This window comes from Herpailurus yagouaroundi, unplaced genomic scaffold, assembly GCF_014898765.1.
Source record: "Herpailurus yagouaroundi ecotype Mexico unplaced genomic scaffold, PumYag 100, whole genome shotgun sequence".
In the NCBI taxonomy this organism is placed as follows: Eukaryota; Metazoa; Chordata; class Mammalia; order Carnivora; family Felidae; genus Herpailurus; species Herpailurus yagouaroundi.
In genome coordinates, this window is record NW_024412391.1 from 87,351,819 (window position 1) to 87,379,700 (window position 27,882).

The following is a 27,882-nucleotide window of genomic DNA, read 5'->3' on the forward strand; positions in this document are numbered from 1 at the left end:
TTATGACACAGGATGCAAGAAAAGACAATGGGAAAAGGACGGTTTCTTCAAAAGGTGGTTCTGGGAAAACTGGACAGACAGTTACATGCAAAAGAATATAACTGGACCAGTTGTCTTACATCATACACAAAAATTAACTCAAAATGGATTAAAGACTTGAAACCGTAAAACTCCTATAAGGAAACATAGGTAGTAAGCTCCTTGACGTTGTTCTTGGTGATGTTATTTTAGATCTGATTACAAAGGCAGTGGCAACAAAAGTAAAACTAAACAATTGGAACTACATCAAACTAAAATCCTGCACAGCCAAGGAGACTATCAACAAAATAAAAAGGCAACCTAATGAATGGGAGAAGATATATGCAGATCATGTATCTGATAAGGAGTTAACATCTAAAATTATATATATAAAGAACTCATATAGCTCAATACCAATAAAACCAAACAGTCCAATTACAAAAAATGGGCAGAGGACCTGAACAGACATTTTTCCAAAGAAGAAATCCAGGGGTGTCTGGGTGGCTCAATCAGTTAAGCATCTGACTTCGGCTCCCAGGTCATGATTTCATGGCTCATGAGTTCAAGCCATGCATCGGATTCTGTGCTGACAGCTGAGATCCTGGAGCCTGCTTCAGATTCTGTGTCTTCCTTTCTCTCTGATCCTCCCCCACTCTCTCTCTCTCTCTCTCTGTCACTCACTCTCAAAAATAAAGATTAAAAAAAGGAAGACATCCAGATGGCCAGCAGACACATTGAAAAGACGCTCAACACCGTCAACCATCAGGGAAATGCAAAACAAAACCACCATGAGATACTACCTCACACCTGTCAGAATGGCTGTTTTCAAAAAAGTACAACAAGGATTGGTGAGGATGTGGAGAAAAGGGGACCCCCAGGCACCATTGGTGGGAATGTACATTGGTACAGCCACTATGGAAAGCAGTTTGGAAGTTCTTAAAAAAATTAACAATAGAACTACCATATGATGCAGCAGTTCTACTTCTGGGTATTTATCTGAAGAAAAGAAGAACACTAATTTGAAAAGATATATGCACCCCAATGTTCACTGCAGCATTATTTATAATAACCAAGCTATGGAAAGAACCTATGCGTCCACTAATGGATAAATGGACAAAGAAGATGTGGAGGTACACCACACACACACTAGAATACTGCTCAGCCATAAAGAGAATGAAATTTACCATTTGTCACAATGTGGATAGACCTGGAGGGTATTATGCTAAGTGAAGTAAGTCAGATACAGAAAGACAAATACCATATGATTTCACTTATATATGGAATCTAAAAAAGCAAAACAAATGAACAAACAAAGCAAAACAAAACTTACTGGTACAGAGAATAAATTGGTGGTTGCCAGAGGGGAGGGTGTGGGGGATGGATGAACTTGGTGCAGAGGATCAAGAGGTATAAACTTCCAGTTACAAGTAAGTCCTGAGGATTTGATGTACAGCATGGTGTCTACAGCCAATAATATTGTAAAGTTGGAAGTTGCTAAGAAGGTTAATCTTTTCTTTAAAATTTATTTATTTTGAGAGAGAGAGAGCGAGAGAGAGAGAGAGAGAGAGAGAGAGAGAGAGAGACTGAGAGCACATGGGAAGGGCAGAGACAGAGGGAGAGAGAATCCCAAGCAGGCTTCACACTGTTAGCACACAGCCCGATCCATGCTGGGCTTGAACCCATGAGCTGTTGAGATCATGACCTGAGCTGAAATCAAGAGTCAGACACTCAACTGACTGAGCCACCCAAGGCGCCCTGAAAGTGAATCTTAAAAGCCCTCAACATGCACACACACGAATTGCTTTGTGACTTTGTATGGTGACCCATGGTAACCAGACTTACTCTGGTGATCATTTCACAATGTATATGATTGTGGAATCATAGTGTTGCACACCTGAAACTAACATGTTTTGTTTTTGTTTTTTGTGGGTTTTTTTTTTTGGCTAAAACTAACTTTTATTTATTTATTTTAAAAAATTTATTAATTAAAAAAATTACATCCAAGTTAGTTAACATATAGTGCAATAATGATTTCAGGAGTAGAACCCAGTGATTCATCACCTACATATAACACCCAGTGCCCATCCCGACAAATGCCCTCCTTTAATGCCCATCACCCATTTAGACCATCCTCCCACTCAAAATCTCTCCAGCAACCTCAGTTTGTTCTCTGTATTTAAGAGTCTCTTATGGTTTGTCCCCCTCCCTGTTTTTATATTATTTTTGCTTCCCTTCCCTTATGTTCATCTGTTTTGTATCTTAAATTCCACATATGAAGTCATATGATATTTGTCTTTCTCTGACTAATTTTGCTTAGCATAATACACTCTATGAAACTAACATGTTGTATGTCAGTTACACCTCAATTAAAAAAAGTTATGCAGAGAAAATGAAAGACTTTTCAGCAAGGAAAGAATTTCAAACCGAAGAAGCTAGTAGCTAATTGCATTTTCCAGGAGGGTGAACTCAGTGTATTTTAGCTATTTAATATACTAGAATATTTAAATAAAGTCCTCCCTCCCCAATTAGTGTGTACCTTCAAGAGTGTGCTTTGACATAGGATATGGATACCTGTGACTGTTTGCCAAAGGTGGACTTTAAACTACATTTCAAATTCATTTAGATCACATGCAATTAGAGAACTCAGCTCTTAAGCTTTGACATAGGGCTGTGTTCCATGGATATACACTATTATAAAGTCAGAGGCATTTCTCACAGCAGCCTTAACTTTGTCTTTTGTTACTAGAGCAAGATTAAACGTGACATGGCTATGAAAGTACAGGTTTCCTGTTCATCCCCACCACCCCCCCCCCCCGACCCTGCTGCCCACTATAACGGTATACAAGAGAAGGGTTTGTATACTGGCTTTTTTCACATCCTAATTGTGTTCTTGTAGGCAAGGTGCTTACCCTTACCGAGCCTTGGTTTATTTCTCTGAGAAGCCATAATATGATCTTCCTTTAGAGCTTGATTATGGAGATTAAATGAGACAATATGTGTCAACTGCTGAGCACAGTGCTTGGAGAATGGTAATGGTAGCTATTATTTATATTAAATGACAGATTTCTTACTTTAATATTTCTTAATTTAAGATGACTAGGTGACTGTTGACACTGCATAATACAAGGTCATTATGGGCAGTGTTAAACAGTAACTACTTACAAATGTTGGATAAATGAACCACAGCCTTTTAATATCCACAGGGTAGCCCATGGGTCTGTTGTGCATGTGTGTGCAAGACTTTTTTTTAACTACTGTTTTTCTTGCATTCTGACTTTGCTTGAAGAGGATTAATGCAGATTTTGCTAATGAGGTTTGTGAGAAGGGATACTAAGGATGATTATTAATTAATTAATTGTTTATTTCAATAATACTGAGCACATACAATGTACCAAGCATTGGGTGACAGTGAAGAATAAGACATTGTCTCTGCCCCTAAGGAGCTTACTTGTAGCTGGGAAGACAATCAAGTTAGCGATGGATACGGTAACAGAGTAAGTGCATGATGATACGGGCATGAATGAAAGGGGCATCTAACTGGTTTTGGGAGACGAGAGATTTCCCAGAAGAAATCTGAAGTCTGGTGACATAGTGATGAGGGCATTGGACTAGCAGCAGAGGGAGCAGTGAAAGCATCTGGAGAGGTTTGTCCACCATGTTATGAAACGCGAACACCATCCTACGGGCAGGAAGGAGTGTCTGAAAGGTTTTAAGTACACAAAGGCATCTGTGTTCAGAAATACAGTTTTGGTAGTAGTGCAGAAGGAAGAAAGGTTGTGGGTAAGACGACCAGTTAAGAGGCTGTTGCAGCACTCCAGGCTCAAGGCAATGGTGGTTATGGGGATGGAGACAAAGCGAACAGATACCAGATCTGTTAAAGAGTTAGAATTGAGGTTACTTGGTCTCTAATTGAAGGTGAGGGTATATGAAAGATGGAGGGTTAAGTCCCAGGTTTTTTACTTCAGCCTCTGGGTAGATGTTGGTGCCATTCATTGAGATAGGAAATGTGAGAGGAAGAACAGCTTTTGTCTGGGGAATTGGGGAGATGATGAGTTCTTTTTTAGACATATTGATTGTTTTTAGTGCTTATGGGATCTTCAGATGGAGATCCCTCCCTGCCATACCATCCCAATATCTGTAATTTAGGAAAGGAAACTTAGGAAAGGAAAGGAAAGGTCTAGCATGTGTTTGATTTCCCAGCAGGCAATCTAGTCAGCTTTTGGGATACCAACAAAGCTTAGGCACCTCATACCTCAAAGAAGAGAGAGAAAATTAGAAAAATCTAGAAAGAAGTTACTTAAACTTCAGCATACTTTTAAAATTTTGTGTCAGTTTAAAAGTAAAATTTTATTTTGTTGTTTAGGGTTGTTTAATTTTGAATGGCGAAGGTGGTGGGAACTGGAAGTACTGATTCGTGAATCATTGGCATAAAGAGGCTAATTAAAGTGACCATGTGGAAGAAATTATCCAGGGAGGGAATGAAGAGCAGTAGTTTTCTCTTTGCACATTGGAATCTTTTGGGGGAACTCGAAAAAAAATTCTGATGCTTGAGACCTATCTCTAGAGATTCTGACTTAATTGATTCAGGTTGACCTGAGTCAAGGTTTGAGAAGCTCTGGCCCAGAGTGAGGAGAAATCCCAGGAAAGAATATGGACGATCATGACACTTAAGAGTAAGACAGGTGGCCTGACTCAGAGTCCAAGGAAACACTCTTCAGGGACATTGGGTATAGCTGCCTCGTATGTGCTTGACTCAGATAATTGAGTTCAAAGACCAACCAACCAACCAATCTTCAATAATCTCCAGAGTCTCCCATCACCACCACCATCCCTCCTGGGATGTATAGGATAACAATGAGTGCTATGGATAAAGACTCTGAGACTAAGCCTGCATGCTAGAGAAGGGATCTTGGCAAGGAATTCCTACATGTATCTGGCCGCAGTGTGTGTGTGTAGTTATCTCTTTCTGTTGTAGTACTATATAGCTGTGAGTATCAAAGATTACATCCAACTTAGGAGGAAAGTTGGAATTAGAAGCTTAAGTCTGGAAGCAATAATATAGTTCTACAAAGTTGAGATGTAATTCACATACCACAAAATTCATCCTTTAAAAATGTGCAATTCTGGGGTGCCTGGGTGGCTCAGTTAAGCATCTGACTTTGGCTCAGGTCATGATCTCACAGTTCATGAGTTCAAGCCCCGTGTTGGGCTGTGCGCTGCCAGCTTAGAGCCTAGACCCTGCTTTGGATTATGTGTCTCCCTCTCTTTCTGTCCCTCCTCCACATATGCTCAGTTTCTCTCTCTTTCTCAAAAATAAACATTAAAAAAACAATGTTAGTATATTCACAAGGTTGTATAACTGTTACTACTATCTAACGCCAGAAAAAAAATGTAGTTTTGACCTTTGTGATAGGATAAGAATTTGCTTTTAGTCATTTGACTTGCAAAATATAATTTAATCTAATATATATGAAAACAGTTCTAGTTTTAAAAATTACAAAGTGAAATGCAAAAAAAAAAAAAAAAAGAAAAAAAACCACCCCAACTCAATTTAAAAAAAACTGACACTGAGGTATTTATTAAAAATATATAAAAAAAAAAAAAAAAACCGAAAAAAACCCACCCTAACTCATTTTAAAAACTGCTGGCACTGAGGTATTTGCTAAAAGTATATCAACTCACTAAACAACACCAAAAATATCCATTATTTAAAAAAAAAACAAAGCACAACTGTTATTTTACTTCCATACAATGAAACCCACCATCATTTGCCATGAGTAGTAAGAGTAAGAATAAATATAATGGAAATTAAGAAAGTAAGATTTAACTAAAGCAAAGATATTTCTTTTTTTTTCTTTTTTAAAATGATTTATTTTTGAGAGAGAGTGAGAGAGAGTGGGGAAGGGGCAGAGAGAAGGGGAGGACAGAGGATCCAAAGTGGCTCCGTGCTGACAGCAGAGAGCCTGATGCGGGGCTCAAACCCATGAACCAGGAGATCATGACCTGAGCCAAAGTCGGATGCTTAACCGACTGTGCCACCCAGATGCCCCAAAGATATTCATTTTCAGTATCTCACAGATCTCTCCCGTTATGTCCATTTACCTCCATCACTGCTGCCCCTAGTCTGGGCCATCATCCCTCAGAATCCTGCAGAATCTCATTGTTCCCTTGCTTTCACGCTTGCTTTGCAAACCTTGAAGACCCATTCTTTAACTGGCCTTCCTGTCTCGCACGATTTGTCCTGGCTTCCCTGCCCATGCTCATCTCCTACCATTGTCTTCTGTCTATACTGCACTCCATGTAAACTGCCTGCTTTCATTCCCTCAGATGAATCACTCTTCTTTTAGCCCCTAAGCCTTTCTTTCTGACATTTTTTCATCTCCCTGGGACACTCTTGTCCTCATCTCTTTGCCTCATAAACTCCTACTTATCTTTTAGTCACCTCCTCGGGAAGTCTTCCCTGACCACATTCTTATACTTCCTGCTCTTGCCTACTGAGTCAAATCTCCCTTTATAAGACTTTATCTATATGTTGTGTGTGTGTGATTATTTGTGTAATGTTCATTATCTGTCTTAATAGATCATAAATTCAGTAAGAACAAGGGATTGATCTGTTTTGCTTATTCTTGTATTCCCCACACATAGCACGTTGTTTGGCACATAGTAGGTTCTCACTATATATTATCTTTAAAAAAATGAGTGAATGAGTACTTGAATGGACCCATTGTCCTTGATTGGTTGTATTCTGACTTCCATATTCTTTCTTGTTCTCTCTTGACTGGAATGCTTCTCTTACACTGAGCTGATATGATGATGGCATAGAGTTTTCATCTTCTGTCTGCAGTTGCCTGAAGTTCAGACTTTAAGGACAGAGTATATTCTCTGGCTGAATATCTATAGCTAATATTAGTGTTGATCATAATTTACCACTGCTCAGAATTAGGCAACATGAAATTGAAGAAAATCCATTTTCCTATAATGTACCGATTCCCCAAGTTGCTGATTTTCAAAATCATCTGGAGACCTTTTCAAAATATAAATTCCTGGGTTTTGGGTGTGCCAAATTAGAACTTTTGATTGGGGCCTGGATGTCCATATTTTTGGTAAGTTCTCCAGGTAGTTCACATCCAGTGGTATTAGCACTGGACTGAAGAGTGACAAATGGGAACCAGTAATTTAGAAAATGTGGCAAAATGCTGGTGTAACTGTCTTCCCTCTTTGTCTTGGAGGTAGGGTGGAGCATGAGGAGGGAGGTGAGTATTATTACACATTTCTCTGGCTTTTGTGGAAAGAAAACTTTTAAGTTGAGCTCTTTCTGAAGAAACTAAGGCTCAATGTCTATATCAATATCTTCACAATTTCTTCCATCGTATTATCAGATATCCTATCCTAGCCCTGGCTTTCCATTTCCACATTGCAGCAGTGTGGTATATAATTGCTTAGCAATTTTATATACATCTACATCCAACCACTCATGGAATGTTACAATAGACCATTGAGAGAAGGAAGGAAGTTCAGATGTGGTAGGGCCATGCTAAGGAATGACTGTGCAGTGGCTCAGGTCCCTAAGAAGGAGGATGGGGCATTAGTCCAAGTCATATATTTAAGAGACATAGAAAAGTTGTAACCATTTTGGGTTTATTGTGAGCAGGAGATGGCAGGAAATGGAGAAGGAGTATTGGATAGAGGCCACAAGGAAAAAACTAGGCCCAGAGATTATGATCTCAAGGATCAGTTGCAGTAGACCCTAGGTTCCTATAACTGTGGGACTACGTCAAGAATGGGGGATGGTTGTGGAAAGGAGGAAGGCAACTGGTGACATCTAGCGGCATTTCAGAATGATGGCGAGATTAACTGAGGTCATGGCCAAGGTGGAGTCCATATGCAGGGAGTATGATACTCCATGCACCAACATCCAGGGAATATGATATTGGACAGGTGGCAGAAATTTAGTTCAGGACACATGGTTTGTGCAGCCCTGGTGTTGTTTGTGTAACACACGGTACTGCAGCTAAATTGGGAGTAGGGGAAGGTGAGGCACCCCGGGCATGTTGGATCTGGGATTTAGGGTAGTTTGCAAATATCTGACTCTACTCGCTAGTGGGAGTAGAGCTTCTGATCTACTGATCACTGGTACTCCACAGTGATAGTAGAAAGTGAATAGTAGAAAGCTGTCTCATCATATCTGCCTCCCTTCCCCCTCAGATTAATTAGTAAAGGACACCTAGAGGAGGTAAGTAGAAAACAAGAATGGTTCTTGCAAAAGCCAGGGAGGGATCAGTTTTAAGAATGGACCAGTTTCCTTTCCATACTTTCTCTGAATACTTTGGTTACTGAGTTGCCCAAATTAGAAGCTTTGTGGTCAATCTTGAATTCTCTTCTTTCACTTTATCTATCCTGATGTGATATTGATTCTACCTCCTAAACATCTGTGAAATCTCTCTCCTCTCCTTTCCTTAGCTGTTCTCTCTGCCTCTCTGCTCTCCTTGCTCCGATGCCTCCTTAAAGTTTTCTTTCTATACTTAAAAACTGTGTCACCACCCAGCTGAGAAGACTTCCCTCCGACAAATTAGTGATTACCTCTGACAAATTAGAGAAGAATTTTTTGAATATATCTTGGAGTTCCTATATGCAGTCCATGCTCATTATTCACGGACTCTGTATCGTCAATTTGTCTACCTCCTGACATTTATTTATAACCCCAAATCAATACTTGTGTGGTTTCATGGTCATGTGCAGTGTTGCACGGAGCAGCAGCGTTGTCTGTCATGCATGTTCCCAGCTGAAGTCAAACACGGCTATGTTCTTTTCTTATACTGCAAACTGGTGCCCTTTTGGTGGTCTATTTAGTAACTTGGTTTTCACATTTTTGTGCCTTTTCTTGTGCTTTTGCTGTTTAAAATGGAACCCAAGTGTAGGGGTGCCTGGGTGGCTCAGTCAGTCAAGCGTCTGACTTTGGCTCAGGTCATGATCTCATGGTTTGTGAGTTCAAGCCCCGCGTCTGGCGCTGTGCTGACAGTGTGGAGCCTGCTTGTGATTGTCTCTTTGTCTCTCTTTGACCCTTCCCCCTGCTCTCTCTCTTTCAAAACAAATAAATAAACTTAAAAAAAAATGGAACACAAGTGTAGTGCTGATGCACTATTTAGTTTTCCTAAGTGCAAGGAGGCTGTAATGTGCCTGTTGGAGAAACTACAAGTGTTAGATAAGCTTTGTTCATGCATGAGTTTAGTGCTGTTGGCTGTGAGTTCAGTGTTAATGAGTCAACAATATATATTAAATACGGTGTCTTTAAGCAGAAACACACATAAAACATGTATCAATGAGTTGATGAAAATGTGACCAGAGGCTCTCAGGAACCTAACCGTGTATTTCACCTAGGAGAACAGCTCAGTATTTGCTAACTCAGTGCTCCCTGTGACTTTATTGAATATAACTACTGCAAATAACAAGAACTGACTGTATATGGACTCAATTAATTCTTATACGCATGCTACTATGATCCAATTTTTATAAATGGAAACCCAAGCTTATGGAAGTTAAGTAAGTTCCCCAAGGTCATGTAAGTGGTGTACCTGGAGCTGGAACTGAGGACAGTTTGACAGCAAAATTCATGCCTCTAACCATTTGTCTCTGTGGTCTAAAAGCCTTAGCATGGCAGATGAGTTCCCTTACTAGCTGGCCCTCCCTCCCTTCTAGGTTCCCTTCTCCACTGCTCCCCTCTCCATGGCAGAGTGCCTGAGCTACAGCCATATGGGACAAATGTAATTTTCTGAAAATGCCATCTTCCTTCAGGCCTCTCTGCTTTTGGCCATGCTATTTTCTTTGTATATATTACTTTCTTCTTATTGTAGGCAAATATATACACATTCTTCTTGCATTTCAGTGTTAACTTTAAAAAGTCCATCAACATGGAAAAAGTAAAGCAGATTGTAAACCATGTGCAGAGTGATACCCCTGGGATCTGCATGCCATGGTGGTGATGATTAACTCATGAGATCCCTGAGGACGGAATAAGTGGGACTCTGAACTCTACCTGCTCTTTCCTGCATGCATATTCTTCTAACTTTGCCCAATCTGGAGTATCAAGAGTGATTTTCCCCAAGAGGGGGTAATTGCCAAGTCCCTCTATATGAAATTGATTGCCTTATATGTAGCTGGGGCTACAGTGTCCCTATACCTAGGGATCCTCACTTGCAGGGGTTCATTTCACTATGCTTAGGATGTGTGTAGAGGGTAAAATGTGTGTGTGTGTGTGTGTGTGTGTGTGTGTGTGTGTGAGAGAGAGAGAGAGAGAGAGAGAGAGAGAGAGAGAGAGATGGAGACATGCCTAAAGGTTAACTGTGGTTATCTCACTTTTAAGAGTTGGGGTGATTCTCATTTTTTCTTTTGCTGCTCAGTGTTTTCTGAACATTTCTACAATTTGTGTATATTACTTTTTAATAAGAAAAAAATGTTTTTATAAAGCACCTCAGCTATAATTTGTATTTGTGCAAAAATGTGAGCACATAACATGCTTGAAACCAACAAATAACAAGTTTAGTGTTAATTTATGGAGGAACTATGGTGTGTTAAACACTTCACCTTAAGTGACTCTTAGTAACATTGTACAACATATATTATGATTATTATTTTACAGGTGGAGAAACTGATGCTCAGAGAAATTATATGACTTTCCCAGAGATTTTTGTAACACAGAGCTAGACAGTCCCAGCTCAAAAGACCATAAATGTTTCTTTTATACAATCGTTTTTCTTATTATGAACATTAAGAAACAATGCAAAAAGAATCCATTTTGACCAACTTCTCAGTTGTGATTTATCCAATGCGCTCTCTCTCTTAGTTCCTTAAAAACAGTGTGTTGCTAGATAAGGGCTCAGTAAATGCTGATTGGTTATTTTTCATTTATTTTTCATAAATACAGTGCAGGATGAGCCAGGAACTCTTCTTTATGCTTGTGTTCTGTGCTTTGTTCAGTTTGTTCTTTTGATTTCTCCTACAGTTTGTGGGCGCGTAGTCAGTAAGCAGCGATGCCAGTGAGGAAAGAGTATAGGAAAGGTTACTATAGAAAGAAAGTCAGTTGTTAACCTTCAGGAATGCAGGTGTGGAGTCAGGTTAAATGCAAAGCATGACTTCCTTGGCGCTTCAAGTTTCTAAAAGTAATCAAAGAAATGGAGACAACGAATTCATTATATTTTGTTTTCTCTACCCTGGCTAACTGAGCAAATTAGGGAACTTGACAAAATGTTACGCATTGTTGAAAAATATTAATAAGAAGTCTCAGCTGTGCAACAAATGTCATTAAATTTAATATTTTTAGAAGATGTTTCGGTCATCAAAGAATTTTGTTATTGTTTCCTTAGGATCTTAATCGTCACTGCTCAGAGGTAACATTCAACATTGTACTGATATTCAAACAGATTATTAAAAAAAATTCCATTTCATTTCCTGAGGTACAGGAAGAAAAGGCTCTTCTCATTTTCTCCTCCCTAATTTAAAAATCATGTTCACAGGAAATTCTTTATAATTCTTTTAAATAAACAGGAAACATAATTATTTGCTTGTGGGTGTATATATATATGTGTGTGTGTTAAAAATAGTATAGGTTGAGGAGTACAGTATTTTTTTTTTGTTTTTTTTTGTTTTTTTAAAATCAGGATTATGTAACGTGCTTCAAATGAGATCCAGGGTTGTGTGTGTGTGTGTTTTCATGGTTACTGGCTTGAGGGTTTTTTTGGTTGTTGTTAAGTTTTGTTTTTGAATTTTATTTTTCTGACGCTCTTCCTGTTTTCTTATAAGTTCAGTGATGGATTAAGAGTTGAAGAGCTGGCAGATTCCCATGGAGACAGTCTTTGTAACATCATCTTTCAGGTGTCTGTTTCTTTCTTATTAGTCATCTGGAATTTTGAAGACTGATTGAGGCCATTACAAAATGCCTCGTACTGCTGATCATAGACCTTACATCTTTAATTAACTAATGTTCACACAGCACTGTGCAATTGATTAATAAAACTGGCTGTTGAAATATACCAAATGGTTAGCTCTTTCCATATTTTTCTCTTGTTTCCACACGAAATGCATTAATCTGATTTAAAAAAATATGTGCCATAGCTGATCTCAAGCACTTTTTTTCTTTTGAGCTCTTTTTACATTATTTACCATTTATATAGGCATAGCTTTCATAGTTTTGCTTCTTCTGATTTTCCTGGTACATTTATATTCCTGAAGGATATGGATTTGTTTCTCAGCTGGAAAACACTGTTCAAATGTCATTCTTTTTTTTTAATGTTTATTTATTTTTGAGACAGAGGGAGACAGAGCATGAACAGGGGAGGGGCAGAGAGAGAGGGAGACACAGAATCTGAAACAGGCTCTAGGCTCTGAGCTGTCAGAACAGAGCCTGATGCTGGGCTCGAACTCACGGACAGTGAGATCATGACCTGAGCTGAAGTCGGACGCTTAACCGACTGAGCCACCCAGGCTCCCCCATTTTCATTCTTAATAGAATTAATTTTTTATGTCAATGGGAAAAATCTGTAAAATTATTCAGGCAACTAAACCAACATCTATATCAGCTTTGAAAGAGAAACTTAAGGATCATAGAGAGAGGAGAGAGGGAAGATGGCGGCGTAGGAGGACGCTGGGCTCACCGCGCGTCCTGCTGATCACTTAGATTCCACCTACACCTGCCTAAATACCCAGAAAACAGCCAGAGGATTAGCAGAATGGAGTCTCCGGAGCCAAGTGCAGATGAGAGGCCCACGGAAGAGGGTAGGAAGGGCGGCGAGGCGGTGAGCACTCCACGGACTGGCGGGAGGGATCTGGGGCGGAGGGGCAGCCTACCGGCCAAGCAGAGCCCCCGAGTCTGGCTTGCAAAAGCAGAGGGGCCGGACGGAGTGTGTTCCGACAGCAAGCGCGACTTAGCATCTGGGAGGTCATAAGTTAACAGCTCTGCTCGGAAAGCGGGAAGGCTGGAGGACAAAGGGAGGGAGAGCTGCTGAGCCCCAGACGACAGAGCTCAGCTTGGCGGGGAACAAAGGCACTTGCCAGCGCCATCTCCCCCGCCCATCCCCCAGCCAAAATCCCAAAGGGAACCAGTTCCTGCTGGTGAACTTGCTTGCTCCGCGCAAACACCCAACTCTGTGCTTCTGCGGAGCCAAACCTCCGGCAGCGGATCTGACTCCCTCCCGCTGCCACAGGGCCCCTCCTGAGGTGGATCACCTAAGGAGAAGTGAGCTAAGCCTGCCCCTCCTGCCACTGTGCACCTTGCCTACCCACCCCAGCTAATACGCCAGATCCCCAGCATCACAAGCCTGGCAGTGTGCAAGCAGCCCAGACGGGCCACACCACCCCACAGTGAATCCCGCCCCTAGGAGAGGGGAAGAGAAGGCACACACCAGTCTGACTGTGGCCCCAGTGGTGGGCTGGGGGCAGACATCAGGTCGGACTGTGGCCCCGCCCACCAACTCCAGTTATATACCACAGCACAGGGGAAGTGCCCTGCAGGTCCTCACCACTCCAGGGACTATCAAAAATGACCAAGCGGAAGAATTCCCCTCAGAAGAATCTCCAGGAAATAACAACAGCTATTGAACTGATCAAAAAGGATTTAAATAATATAACAGAAAGTGAATTTAGAATAATAGTCATAAAATTAATCGCTGGGCTTGAAAACAGTATAGAGGACAGCAGAGAATCTCTTGCTACAGAGATCAAGGGACTAAGGAACAGTCACGAGGAGCTGAAAAGCGCTTTAAACGAAATGCAAAACAAAATGGAAATGACGATAGCTCGGATTGAAGAGGCAGAGGAGAGAATAGGTGAACTAGAAGATAAAGTTATGGAAAAAAAGGAAGCTGAGAGAAAGAGAGATAAAAAAATCCAGGAATATGAGGGGAAAATTAGAGAACTAAGTGATACACTAAAAAGAAATAATATATGTATAATTGGTATCCCAGAGGAGGAAGAGAGAGGGAAAGGTGCTGAAGGGGTACTTGAAGAAATAATAGCTGAGAACTTCCCTGAAGTGGGGAAGGAAAAAGGCATTGAAATCCAAGAGGCACAGAGAACTCCCTTCAGACGTAACTTGAATCGATCTTCTGCACGACATATCATAGTGAAACTGGCAAAATACAAGGATAAAGAGAAAATTCTGAAAGCAGCAAGGGGTAAACGTGCCCTCACATATAAAGGGAGACCTATAAGACTCGTGACTGATCTCTCTTTTGAAACTTGGCAGGCCAGAAAGAATTGGCACGAGATTTTCAGTGTGCTAGACAGAAAAAATATGCAGCCGAGAATCCTTTATCCAGCAAGTCTGTCATTTAGAATAGAAGGAGAGATAAAGGTCTTCCCAAACAAACAAAAACTGAAGGAATTCGTCACCACTAAACCAGCCCTACAAGAGATCCTAAGGGGGACCCTGTGAGACAAAGTACCAGAGACATCACTACAAGCATAAAACATACAGACATCACAATGACTCTAAACCCATATCTTTCTATAATAACACTGAATGTAAATGGATTAAATGTGCCAACCAAAAGACATAGGGTATCAGAATGGATAAAAAAACAAGACCCATCTATTTGCTGTCTACAACAGACTCATTTTAGACCTGAGGACAACTTTAGATTGAGAGTGAGGGGATGGAGAACTATTTATCATGCTACTGGAAGCCAAAAGAAAGCTGGAGTAGCCATACTTATATCAGACAAACTAGACTTTCAATTAAAGGCTGTAACAAGAGATGAAGAAGGACATTATATAATAGTGACAGGGTCTATCCATCAGGAAGAGCTAACAATTATAAATGTCTATGCGCCGAATACCGGAGCGCCCAAATATATAAAACAATTACTCATAAACATAAGCAACCTTATTGATACGAATGTGGTAATTGCAGGGGACTTTAACACCCCACTTACAGAAATGGATAGATCATCTAGACACACGGTCAATAAAGAAACAAGGGCCCTGAATGAGACATTGGAACAGATGGACTTGACAGATATATTTAGAACTCTGCATCCCAAAGCAACAGAATATACTTTCCTCTCGAGTGCACATGGAACATTCTCCAAGATAGATCATATACTGGGTCACAAAACAGCCCGTCATAAGTTTACAAGAATTGAAATCATACCATGCATACTTTCAGATCACAATGCTATGAAGCTTGAAATCAACCACAGGAAAAAGTCTGGAAAACCTCCCAAAGCATGGAGGTTAAAGAACACCCTACTAACGAATGAGTGGGTCAACCAGGCAATTCGAGAAGAAATTAAAAAATATATGGAAACAAACGAAAATGAAAATACAACAATCCAAACGCTTTGGGACGCAGCGAAGGCAGTCCTGAGAGGAAAATACATTGCAATCCAGGCCTATCTCAAGAAACAAGAAAAATCCCAAATACAAAATCGAACAGCACACCTAAAGGAAATAGAAGCAGAACAGCAAAGGCAGCCTAAACCCAGCAGAAGAAGAGAAATAATAAAGATCAGAGCAGAAATAAACAATATAGAATCTAATTTTTTTTCAACGTTTATTTATTTTTGGGACAGAGAGAGACAGAGCATGAACAGGCGAGGGGCAGAGGAGAGGGAGACACAGAATCGGAAACAGGCTCCAGGCTCTGAGCCATCAGCCCAGAGCCCGATGCGGGGCTCGAACTCACGGACCGCAAGATCGTGACCTGGCTGAAGTCGGACGCTTAACCGGCTGCGCCACCCAGGCGCCCCAAGAATCTAAAAAAAAAAAAAACTGTAGAGCAGATCAACGAAACCAAGAATTGGTGTTTTGAAAAAATAAACAAAATTGACAAACCTCTAGCCAGGCTTCTCAAAAAGAAAAGGGAGATGACCCAAATAGATAAAATCATGAATGAAAATGGAATGATTACAACCAATCCCTCAGAGATACAAACAATTATCAGGGAATACTATGAAAAATTATAGGCCAACAAATTGGACAACCTGGAAGAAATGGACAAATTCCTAAACGCCCACACTCTTCCAAAACTCAATCAGGAGGAAATAGAAAGCTTGAACAGACCCATAACCAGCGAAGAAATTGAATCAGTTATCAAAAATCTCCCAACAAATAAGAGTCCAGGACCAGATGGCTTCCCAGGGGAGTTCTACCAGACGTTTAAAGCAGAGATAATACCTATCCTTCTCAAGCTATTCCAAGAAATAGAAGGAGAAGGAAAACGTCCAGACTCATTCTATGAAGCCAGTGTTACTTTGATTCCTAAACCAGACAGAGACCCAGTAAAAAAAGAGAACTACAGGCCAATATCCCTGATGAATATGGATGCAAAAATTCTCAATAAGATACTAGCAAATCGAATTCAACGGCATATAAAAAGAATTATTCACCATGATCAAGTGGGATTCATTCCTGGGATGCAGGGCTGGTTCAACATTCGCAAATCAATCAACGTGATACATCACATTAACAAAAAAAAAAAAAGAGAAAAACCATATGATCCTGTCAATCGATGTAGAAAAGGCCTTTGACAAAATTCAGAACCCTTTCTTAATAAAAACCCTTGAGAAAGTCGGGATAGAAGGAACATACTTAAAGATCATAAAAGCCACTTATGAAAAGCCCACAGCTAACATCATCCTCAACGGGGAAAAACTGAGAGCTTTTTCCCTGAGATCAGGAACACGACAGGGATGCCCACTCTCACCGCTGTTGTTTAACATAGTGCTGGAAGTTCTAGCATCAGCAATCAGACAACAAAAGGAAATCAAAGGCATCCAAATTGGCAAAGATGAAGTCAAGCTTTCGCTTTTTGCAGATGACATGATATTATACATGGAAAATCCGACAGACTCCACCAAAAGTTTGCTAGAACTGATACATGAATTCAGCAAAGTTGCAGGATACAAAATCAATGTACAGAAATCAGTTGCATTCTTATACACTAACAATGAAGTAACAGAAAGACAAATAAGGAAACTGATCCCATTCACAATTGCACCAAGAAGCATAAAATACCTAGGAATAAATCTAACCAAAGATGTAAAGGATCTGTATGCTGAAAAGTATAGAAAGCTTATGAAGGTACTTGAAGAAGATTTAAAGAAATGGAAAGACATTCCCTGCTCATGGATTGGAAGAATAAATATTGTCAAAATGTCAATACTACCCAAAGCTATCTACACATTCAATGCAATCCCAATCAAAATTGCACCAGCATTCTTCTCGAAACTAGAACAAGCAATCCTAAAATTCATATGGAACCACAAAAGGCCCCGAATAGCCAAAGTAATTTTGAAGAAGAAGACCAAAGCAGGAGGCATCACAATCCCGGACTTTAGCCTCTACTACAAAGCTGTAATCATCAAGACAGCATGGTATTGGCACAAAAACAGACACATAGACCAATGGAATAGAATAGAAACCCCAGAACTAGACCCACAAATGTATGGCCAACTCATCTTTGACAAAGCAGGAAAGAACATCCAATGGAAAAAAGACAGTCTCTTTATCAAATGGTGCTGGGAGAACTGGACAGCAACATGCAGAAGGTTGAAACTAGACCACTTTCTCACACCATTCACAAAAATAAACTCAAAATGGATAAAGGACCTGAATGTGAGACAGGAAACCATCAAAACCTTAGAGGAGAAAGCAGGAAAAGACCTCTCTGACCTCAGCCGTAGCAATCTCTTACTCGACACATCCCCAAAGGCAAGGGAATTAAAAGCAAAAGTGAATTACTGGGACCTTATGAAGATAAAAAGCTTCTGCACACCAAAGGAAACAACCAACAAAACTAAAAGGCAACCAACGGAATGGGAAAAGATATTTGCAAATGACATATCGGACAAAGGGCTAGTATCCAAAATCTATAAAGAGCTCACCAAACTCCACACCCGAAAAGCAAATAACCCAGTGAAGAAATGGGCAGAAAACATGAATAGACACTTCTCTAAAGAAGACATCCGGATGGCCAACAGGCACATGAAAAGATGTTCAGCGTCGCTCCTTATCAGGGAAATACAAATCAAAACGACACTCAGGTATCACCTCACGCCAGTCAGAGTGGCCAAAATGAACAAATCAGGAGACTACAGATGCTGGAGAGGATGTGGAGAAACGGGAACCCTCTTGCACTGTTGGTGGGAATGCAAATTGGTGCAGCCGCTCTGGAAAGCAGGGTGGAGGTTCCTCAGAAAATTAAAAATAGACCTACCCTATGACCCAGCAATAGCACTGCTGGGAATTTATCCAAGGGATACAGGAGTACTGATGCATAGGGGCACTTGTGCCCCAATGTTTATAGCATCACTCTCAACAATAGCCAAATTATGGAAAGAGCCTAAATGTCCATCAACTGATGAATGGATAAAGAAATTGTGGTTTATATACCCAATGGAATACTACGTGGCAATGAGAAAAAATGAAATATGGCCTTTTGTAGCAACGTGGATGGAACTGGAGAGTGTGATGCTAAGTGAAATAAGCCATACAGAGAAAGACAGATACCATATGTTTTCACTCTTATGTGGATCTTGAGAAACTTAACAGAAACCCATGGGGGAGGGGAAGGGAAAAAAAAAAAAAGAGGTTAGAGTGGGAGAGGGCCAAAGCATAAGAGACTGTTGAAAACTGAGAACAAACTGAGGGTTGATGGGGGTGAGAGGGAGGGGAGGGTGGGTGATGGGTATTGAGGAGGGCACCTTTTGGGATGAGCACTGGGTGTTGTATGGAAACCAATTTGACAATAAATTTCATATATTAAAAAAAAAAGGATCATAGAGAATGCTTTCTAAGAAAAAAGAATATTTAATGAAGAATGCTCATTTACATGAAAAGGTACTATGTGTTGTAAAAAACAGCAACAACTGTGACCTAAGGAGCAGATACATTCTTAATCAGATAACTGTGAAAAATTCAATACAAGTAATTTGGTCATGTTGCCCTCTAAGAATTCATAATATCAAATCCATATTGAGTTAAAAAATTTTTTTTAATCTTTATTTACTTTTGAGAGAGAGATAGAGAGAGACAGAGTGCAAGTGGGAGAGAAACAGAGAAAGAGGGAGACACCGAATCGGAAATAGGCCCCAGGCTCTGAGCTGTCGCGGGGCTCGAACTCATGAACTGTAAGATCATGAGCTGAGCAGAAGTTGGACATTTAACCAGCTGAGGCACCCAAGTGCCCCTCAAATCCATGTTGATTTTTAATAAAAATAAGTTGCAGCACAAATTTATAAAGATGGGATTATTAGTCAAATAAAGTAAGATTTATATCAAATTTAGATCAGTGAAATGTAACCTTAAAGTTTTATAGATTTTATCCCTGAAGAGCATTATGAGACTTTAAGTCATATCCTCATAATTTGAGGATATTAATTTTGAATGGGAGAAGTTTTCAATGGGAGAGTATGTATTTTTGAAAAAGGAATATAATACCAGGAAGTCCTCATATTTAAGTTAGGAAGATACTGTCTGTGGACGTCATTCTGTCTATATATGTGTATTTCTGATTGTCCTTGATATCAGAAGTTGAATGTGAATTTATTTTTGTAAGTAACAGCAGAGATAGACAAGTGATTTATCTATGATTGACTCATTCCGTTTGTGGCAAATCACTTTTGGAAGTATTTTCAGGGGTTTTGACAAAATAACTGAGTTTTAATAGAAATGAGTCAATGACAAGAGTAATAGAAATCTGTGAGGATGTTTAGAATATTCTGTAGATAAAAAGTATATGCAAGTTGAATTCATTATAATAAAGAGTTCACTTGGGTAGGTACAAAATAGCTGTATTAATTTTTTTCTTTTTATGCCTGCAATTTATCAGCATATATACCCAAGGCCCCCATTCGTATTTGGTCAAATACAAAAATGTTCTGGTAAATATTTTTTACATTTTTGCTGTGAAGTAAGATTTGAAGTTCCTCGTGAAGCATCTGAGTTACATGAAGCCCTATTAAAGTTGCACAACACTACTGTATAAGCCCATAGGACAAGACTTTGATAAAGTGTGTCAGGTACTTTGCTGGGCAAATGCTTGTATAGGAAAGATCCAGGAAAGAGGGATATTAATCTAGCCCTGAGGAAAAGCTATTTCTGTGTTGAAGATGTCAGTAATTACAGTTTGAATTAACATTTATATGGTGATATTTGCATGTATTTTCTGGTTTAACCTTCAAAGTGACCATCTGAGGTATGTGTTGTTATTTTATACACGAGGGAACTGAGGTTCAGAGATATGAATTGCCTTAAGTCATAGATGAGCAAAGTGAACTTAACTCAAGTCTCCTGGCTGTATATTCTTTATTTTTTCTTTCTATCAAGTGGAGACAGAAACAAAGTTTGCATCCATATTAAGGGGATCAGCATAAATTGTATGAGACAGGCAATGCTTCAAAACCTTCAAGGAAAGGCAAAATCTAGATGTGTGGAACTAGGGATGTCACAAACTGAATGAGTGATCGCCCAACTGGATTCAGCCTGCGGATGAGTTTGGTGTGAGTAGTCTGGTGTTTTTTTTAAAAAGTCTGAATTTGAATGCCTTAGGTAGAAGAAGCATTTTCTGGTTGTCTCAGTCTCCACTACTCTATTACTCTCATCTGACTGCACTCATTATATCATCTGCTTGGACTGGGATGTTCTTTGAATATGCAGTCCTGAGCTGAATGAATCACATGACCAAAAACGATCACATGGAGGAAAGGATGAAGGGTGGACGTAGAGAGCAGTTTCCTCTGGCCTGAGCATAGCTTTTTATCCGGGGAACGTTGGCAGAAAGTTGCCAAGGACCAGATTACGGATGCTACTTGTCCCTCCACCTCCCCCAACCACCCCACCTCTTCCATGAAAACTAGCCTGGATGAGTTGGCCATAGTCCAAGGGAGTAGGAGTATATCATGATCTATGAGGCACAGTCTTTGGAAGGGAGGACCTGAAATTTCAAGCTTAATTGAGGTAGGTCCAATTTCTTGGGAACGCACTATTGTGTAGACAGGGTCACAATGCTGTCTTCTGAGGTTGGAAAAGCAATCACGGTGAGTTAAGTTCCTGAGTATTGCTCTAAACATTGGCTGATGTTACTAGTACACTTTAATGGGACACTGGAAGCATGTTGTTGTATAGATACATTTTTTAAGGGTCGGGGAAGAGTAGAAATGTGCAATCAGTTTTGTTTTGTTTTGTTTTTGTATATGTGTAAGGTTGTTTCCTGAGATACCTAATTAAGGCAAGTCCCTTTGATTGGATACTTTGTGGGGACAGTTGCTTCTTTTCTTCCAATGGACTTTGGAGCCTTTGGAGAAGAAATAAGTTATGAGAAATTACCTATGTATATTTATGTCTGGATTCTGAAATCATGAACTTCTTTTCCACCTCAGGGCCTTTGCACATACTTTATTTCCTGCATGTAATGTTCTTCTCCATTCTTAATGAAGCTGACTTGTTTTTATCCTTTAAGTTCTTTACATATCAGCACAACTATCTCTCCTTTGGGAGATTGTCTCTGACCTATCTCAAAAGTAAATTCCTAACTAAACCTCATCTAAAAAGTAAGCTCCTTCCACCTTTATTTTGTTGTGTTTTTTGTTGTTGTTTTTGTCTTTTGTTATTTTTTGTTATTTTTTATCTTTTGTTAATTTTTATCATAGGATTAATCAGTTTATAATTGTTTTGTCTATGTACATATTTGTGGAAATGTAGCCTCAGAGTAATGTATCCCACAGTATTCTCAGAGAATATAAATTTTGTAAGGTCAGAGATTATGAATTCAGACTCTAGTTCCATGACAGAATGGATACTCAAATAAGTATGTGTAAATGAATAAATAATGGGAATACAACCGAAGAAAAATAAAACCATGGGTATTGATGGGAAGCCTAAATTCCCATATTAGATGGAGGATGTGGAAGATGTTTTTCCAGTGTGCATTGTAACAAGAATTCAATGTGTAATAGCAATAGGGAAATCTCATACTACTGCTGAAAATTTCTTACTGCTAAAGTAGAATATTGAGTAATTCTTTAAAAATTGCATAATTAATACATTTTGAAGGTAGAAAGTTTAAATGACAGAAAAGGCTGCAAAGGGAAAGTAAAACTTTAAGTTCCCCCTAATTCCATTTAATCACTATTAATACATTCTTACATGTCTTTCTATAAATTTTATATGTGTATATATCTGTCATTGATCTTACTTATCTCTAGTTATCCCCTTGTTGTCTAAACCATTTTGATTATAATAGAAGTATGGTTCTGCTATTTGCAATTTTCATTTAGCGTATCTTGAATATTTTCTCATGTGAACCCGTAAGGATATAATGACTTGTTTTTTAACAATTGCATAAACTCTCTTAAAGTGTCATTTGATTACAATTTCCCTTCTGTCTGAAGAACTTCCTTTAGTAATTCTTTTGCAGGTCTGCTGGCTACAAATTCTCTTAGTTCCATTCATTTGAGAATGTCATTATTTCATCTTTATTCCCGAATGGTAATTTTACCGGATATAGAATTCTGGGTTATGGTTCTTTTCTTTCAGCATGTTGAACATGTTTCAGTTTCTTTTGCCTTTCATGGTTTCTGGTAAGAAACCCATAGTTATTTGGATTATCGTTCCCTTATAGGCAATGCATCGTTGTTCTTTGGCAATTTTCAAAGTACTTTTTCTTTGTCATAAACTCTCACCTGTTTGATTTTGTGCCTGGGCTCGGGTTGTTCTGAGTTTATCCTACTTGGAAATCATTCACCTTCTTTAATCTGTTTCACTAAATTTGGGAAATTTTCAGCCATTATTTCTTAAAACATTTTTTCAGCACCAACCCTTTTCCGTCTTTCTGACACTTTGAAGATGTAAATATTAGTCATTTTGTTATTGTCCAACAGATCCTTGTTCATTTTTTCTTCATTCTGTTCTGTGCATTGTGTTCATTCTTTCTTCAAACGTTTCTCCCCACTCTGGTTTAGACTGAGTAATTTCTATTGATCTATCTTCAAGTACACTGACACTTTCCTTTGTCATCTATATTCTGCTCTCATGTTCATCGGTGAATTTGTAATTTTGGATATTGTATTTTTTACTTCTAAAATTTCTATTTGGTTTCTCTCTATATTTTTTTCTGACACTTTCTATTTTAATATTTGTCTCAAGAGTATTAGTATCACTTGAGCATTTTTTAAACAGCTGCTTCAAAATTTTTGTCAGATAATTTTTGTATATGTGCTGTTTCATCCTTGATGTGTGTTAAATGTCTTGCTCTGTGGTTTGAAATTTTCATAGCTCTTCATATACTGAGCAATTCTGAATTTTATTATGGGTGCTTTGAATATAATGTTGTGGGACCCTGGGTCTTGTTTAAATGCCATGGCAAATTTTTATATTTTTGTTTTAGTGGACATTTGACTTGGTTAAGTTTAGGCCATAAGTTCAAAGTGCTTTCTGTTTGCTTTCTGTTGGTTCTAATGGTGGTTCACTTTCAAAGTTTTTGCAGTACTATTTGAATCTGTCCTGCATTTGCACTACTTAGTGGTCTGAGACTTGGGCTAAGGTCTCTGTTAGCTCAATTTTCAAAATCTTTGATATACCAATGAAGGCCATATCTTAATAGGCATAGATAAGGGGTGAACTAAGGTGTTCATAAACAATTTCATAGGATTTCTTCCCAGACCTCTTTCCTTTGTACTACCTTTCTAGTTCTTTCCAGTTCCCTGGGCTACTCTTTATGGTTCTCAGGCCAAAAACTGCCTATTTCTCCAATTACACTAATTCTGGGGCCATGTGGTGGGAGGCCAACCAAGAGAGAGGAAATAAAAGCAAGGGATTTGTTGTTACACCATTGGGACTCCAACGAACAGAGAGCTTTCCCTCCATATAGTTATAGTTTCTACTTTCATATTATTGGCTGTTTTTCACTGCTACCTCTCCACCCATAGCCCTTTTTGACAATATTACCTCTTTACTAGGGCATGAGAGGGTCAAAGAAAAAAAAAGACAAAGAAAAGAAAAGAAAAAAGAAAAAAGAAAGGAAAAGAAAATGAACCTATGGAAATTTCCCCCATTCACTTTAAACTGTAAGATTTTTTTTTTCTCCTTTTTGAACTAGAAGTTTACTTCCAGATCTCTCTTTGTCTGCACCACAGTGCTCACTTTTAGGATTTGAGCTGTATTGAGTTCAGATCAGGAGGTATGTGGAGGTAAACAGAATGATGAACTCACTGCCAGTTTGGTAATACTTTACATTCTGGTGTTTTCTGATCTGCCTGCTGATATTTACCTTTTGAAGTCAAATAGTTGCACAATGCTTTCTGTCCAGGTTTTATAGTTGGATTCATTGGGAGAGAAAACTTGGCCTGTGCTTATTTCCCTTACTGGGAGCTGGAAGTCTATCCTATTCGTCATCGTTTATAATTATCTATTATGCAGTGTTTTACTCTAAATATGTTTTCTTAGTTCTACCTATTCCCATATCATTTAGTTTAGCTTTCTTATCATCCTGTCTCTGATCTCTTTTTGTATAAGGTTTCACATTGTCCCTACTTTTTTCAGGAGAGTGAAATACTTGCTATGGGAAACTATTTTTTTGTGATATGTCTTCTTCCAGAACATATTCTTCATCTTCCTTTACCCTCCATGCACTTTCCTAGTTTGTTTTCTTTAAGCAGTGATTTTGCATCAATGTCGTATAATTGCCTTAATTTTATATAACTTTGACATGAGATGCTGTATATCAGCTTTCTTTTTCCTCAAATATGGTGTGAATGAATTCCATTTAACATTTTCCACCTTTTATAGGTGCTGTTGGTATTTATGCTTAAGGAAGAAATATTAATGGCTTAGGTTCAATTTGATCTTCTGTTTCCTGTAGGCAGAGAGAGGGGAGAAATGTGATAAAAAGCTGAAAGCCACATGGAGCTGTGGGCTGGCACAGTTGGTGTAAACGTTTGCACTATTGTGTCTTTCCTTTTTGCTATAATTCCTAAATAGTTAGGAGCACATGGAATTCCCAAGGAAGCTACGTTCAAGTTTTTTATTTCCCCACCTCATAGTTTTTTCTAATAGAGAAAATTAGCCTCACATTTCTGTTTCCTAATATTTCCTACCTTCCCAAGCAGCTATATCCAGATGCCTCCATCTCAAGGGCAGAAAAAATTATTTTTAAAACATAGGGCTTTTATTAAATAGATCATTTTTAAAATATTTTGTTTATTAAAGTTTATTTATAAAAATATTAAGATTTATTCTATGTGATTGGTCTCTTCTCTCTTGCTGCTTTCAAGATTCTTTCTTTGTCTTTAGCTTTTGGTTGTTTGGTTATGATATGTCTAGCTGTGGAGCTCTTGGTTTATCCAACGTGGAGTTCACAGAGCTTCTTGGATGTATAGTTAGTTTTTTTTTCTTTAATATTTTCATCAAATATAGGATGTTTTTGGCTTTTGGCTTTTAATTCCTTAAATATGTTTTGTTTTGTTTTCTTTCTTTTTATCTCTTTCTCTTCTTCTGTTTCTCTCTTCTCTCCTTTTTCCTTTTGGAATTCTCATTATGCCTATGTAGGTACATTTGATTGTGTTCCACAAGTCTCTAAGGGTTTTTACACTTTTTTTCCCCATTCTTTTTTCTTTCTGCTACTCAGACTGTATACTCTGAATTAACCTATCTTCAAGTTCACAGATGCTTTCTTCTGTTACCTCAAATCTATTGAGCTCACCTAGTGAAATTTTAATTTATATTATTGTACTTTTCAATTCCAGAATTTCTATTTGGTTCTTTTTATAATTTGTATTTCTTTATTGATATTCTTTATTTGGTGAGTCATTGCTCTCATACTTTCTTTTAGTTCACGAGACATGGTTTCTTTTAATTCTTTGAAGAAATTTTAAATAGCTCGTTTACAATTTTTGTAGCAGGCTGAATGGTGGATTCAATGATGTATTCATGTTCTAATCCTTAAAGCCTGTATTACATGCCAAAAGAGTAATTCATGGCAAAATATGTGATTAAATTAAGGGTCTTGAGAGGTGGAGATTATCCTGGGTTTTCTGGGTGGGCTCTAATTGTAATCACATGCATCCTTACTAGAGATAGACAGAGGAGGTTTTGAGATACACAAAATAAGAGAAAGCAATGTGAAGATGGAGGCAGAGATTGGAGTGATACAGTCTCAAGCCAAGGAGAGCCGGTGATAGAAGGTGGTAGAAACAAGGAAAGGAATATTCTCTAGAGCCTCTTGAGGGAATGTAACCATGCCAGCCCCTCAATTTCAGACTTCTGAGCTCCAGAACTATGTGAGAATAAATTTATGTTATTTAAACCTAGCAAGATCATGATAATTTGTTATGGAAGCCCTAGGAAACTAATAAAGTCTGTCTAGTAAGTCCAATGTCTGGCCTTCCTCAGGAACAGTTTCTGTAGACTACTTTTTTTCCCTGTTAAGGGCCATAAACTTTGTTTCTTTGCATATTTCATATTTTTGTTATCAGAATTGCACATTTAAAATAATATTATGTGGTGGGTTTTACTTTTGCTGAGTCCTGGGGATGGTGTGTGTCAAGCTCAGAGTGCTGACATCAGCACAGTTCCAAGCCTGGTGACCAGGTACTTGCTTTCAGCTTTCATGCCACTCTCATGAAATGCAACCCCCACTCTACCTAAGACATTGGTGAGTTTTGGTCCCATCTGTCCAGATTTCAGCCTGGACACCATGCAGAGGGGATGAGGTTTTATCCTTGCCCAGTTGGCCAGTCAGGTGATCTTACAATGAGATGCTACTCTCCATAAGGATGCTCATGCTATCAGCCACACAAGTCTATTCATTCTTGACTATCCAGCTCTTTGCATTCTTAAACCTGCTACCTATAGAAGCAGACATTTTAGCATATAATTTTGAAAATGCATCTCAGACATTTGATGACTGTCCAGTAAGACTTGGTTATAGACTTCCAGCTGAAGGTTTAAAGATTTGTTTTTTTTCTTTATTTTTCTTTTTAATGTTTATTTATTTTTGAGAGAGAGAGAGCATGTGTGCATGAGTGGGGGAGGGGCGGGGGGTTAGACAGAGAACTCCAAGCAGGCTCTGAGCTTTCAGTGCAGAGCCAGACTTGAAACTCGAACTCATGAACCAAGAGATCATGACCTGTGTGGAAATCAAGTATTGGATGCTTAACTGACTGAGCCACCCAGGTGCTCCTAAAGGGTATTTGATTAATTCAAAACCAGAGAACACTGTGAACCCATAGTGCCTCCCCCACTAAAAGACAATTCATCTGGCACTTTCACTGTGGTAATTAGAAGACTTGATTGTAATTTTGATGTAAAGGTTTTATTTATTTTTTTTAGTGTTTATTTATTTTGAGAGAGAGAGATCATGAGCAGGGAAGGGGCAGAGAGACAATCCCAACCAGTCTTTGCTTTGTCAGCACAGAGCCTGATGTGGGGCTCTATTTACGAATCCTTGAGATCACGACCTGAGCTGAAACCAAGAGTTGTATGCTTAGCCAACTGAGCCACCCAGGTGCCCCTGATATAAAGGTTTTAAATTCACAGAGAGCAGGATACAAAGCAGACATAGTTGACAATATTGACTCTGATAACCTCATTAGCATGGGATCCAACAACTTTGATGTGCTAAAGAAAATTGACATTCCATCTGTCTTTACTGGGGAATCATCAGCTAATTCCCTGAAAGATGAATTCACATATGAGAAAAGGGGCACATTATCATAGGTCCACAAGCTAGTCTTCCTCTGGAATCCCATCTAATCCCTTTCTCATGATAGTGGGCATCTGTCTCACCTTGATAGTCATTTTCATGAAGTAGGTAAATTCACATTAAATATATTTTTAAAATAACATGGGGGGTTCTAAAAATCATTGTATTGAGTA

At 38.9% G+C, this 27,882-nt stretch overlaps 1 protein-coding gene and 2 long non-coding RNA genes across 4 annotated transcripts in view; 2 read left to right on the forward strand and 1 right to left on the reverse strand.

Annotated features, from left to right (window-relative positions):
- The window catches only part of SUGCT (succinyl-CoA:glutarate-CoA transferase), a 775,778-nt gene that overhangs the window by 220,693 nt on the left and 527,203 nt on the right, over positions 1-27,882 (forward strand). The window lies entirely within an intron of this gene.
- LOC121028931 (uncharacterized) lies at positions 3,114-27,701 on the forward strand. Its single transcript, XR_005789504.1, has 4 exons — positions 3,114-3,124; positions 7,528-7,541; positions 9,248-9,251; positions 27,600-27,701. It is a non-coding gene; the product is annotated as an uncharacterized LOC121028931 (long non-coding RNA).
- LOC121028932 (uncharacterized) lies at positions 6,867-27,705 on the reverse strand. The gene is made up of 5 exons (XR_005789505.1): positions 27,616-27,705; positions 17,674-17,682; positions 11,793-11,799; positions 9,300-9,304; positions 6,867-6,878 (listed from the first exon to the last, which is right to left on the reverse strand). It is a non-coding gene; the product is annotated as an uncharacterized LOC121028932 (long non-coding RNA).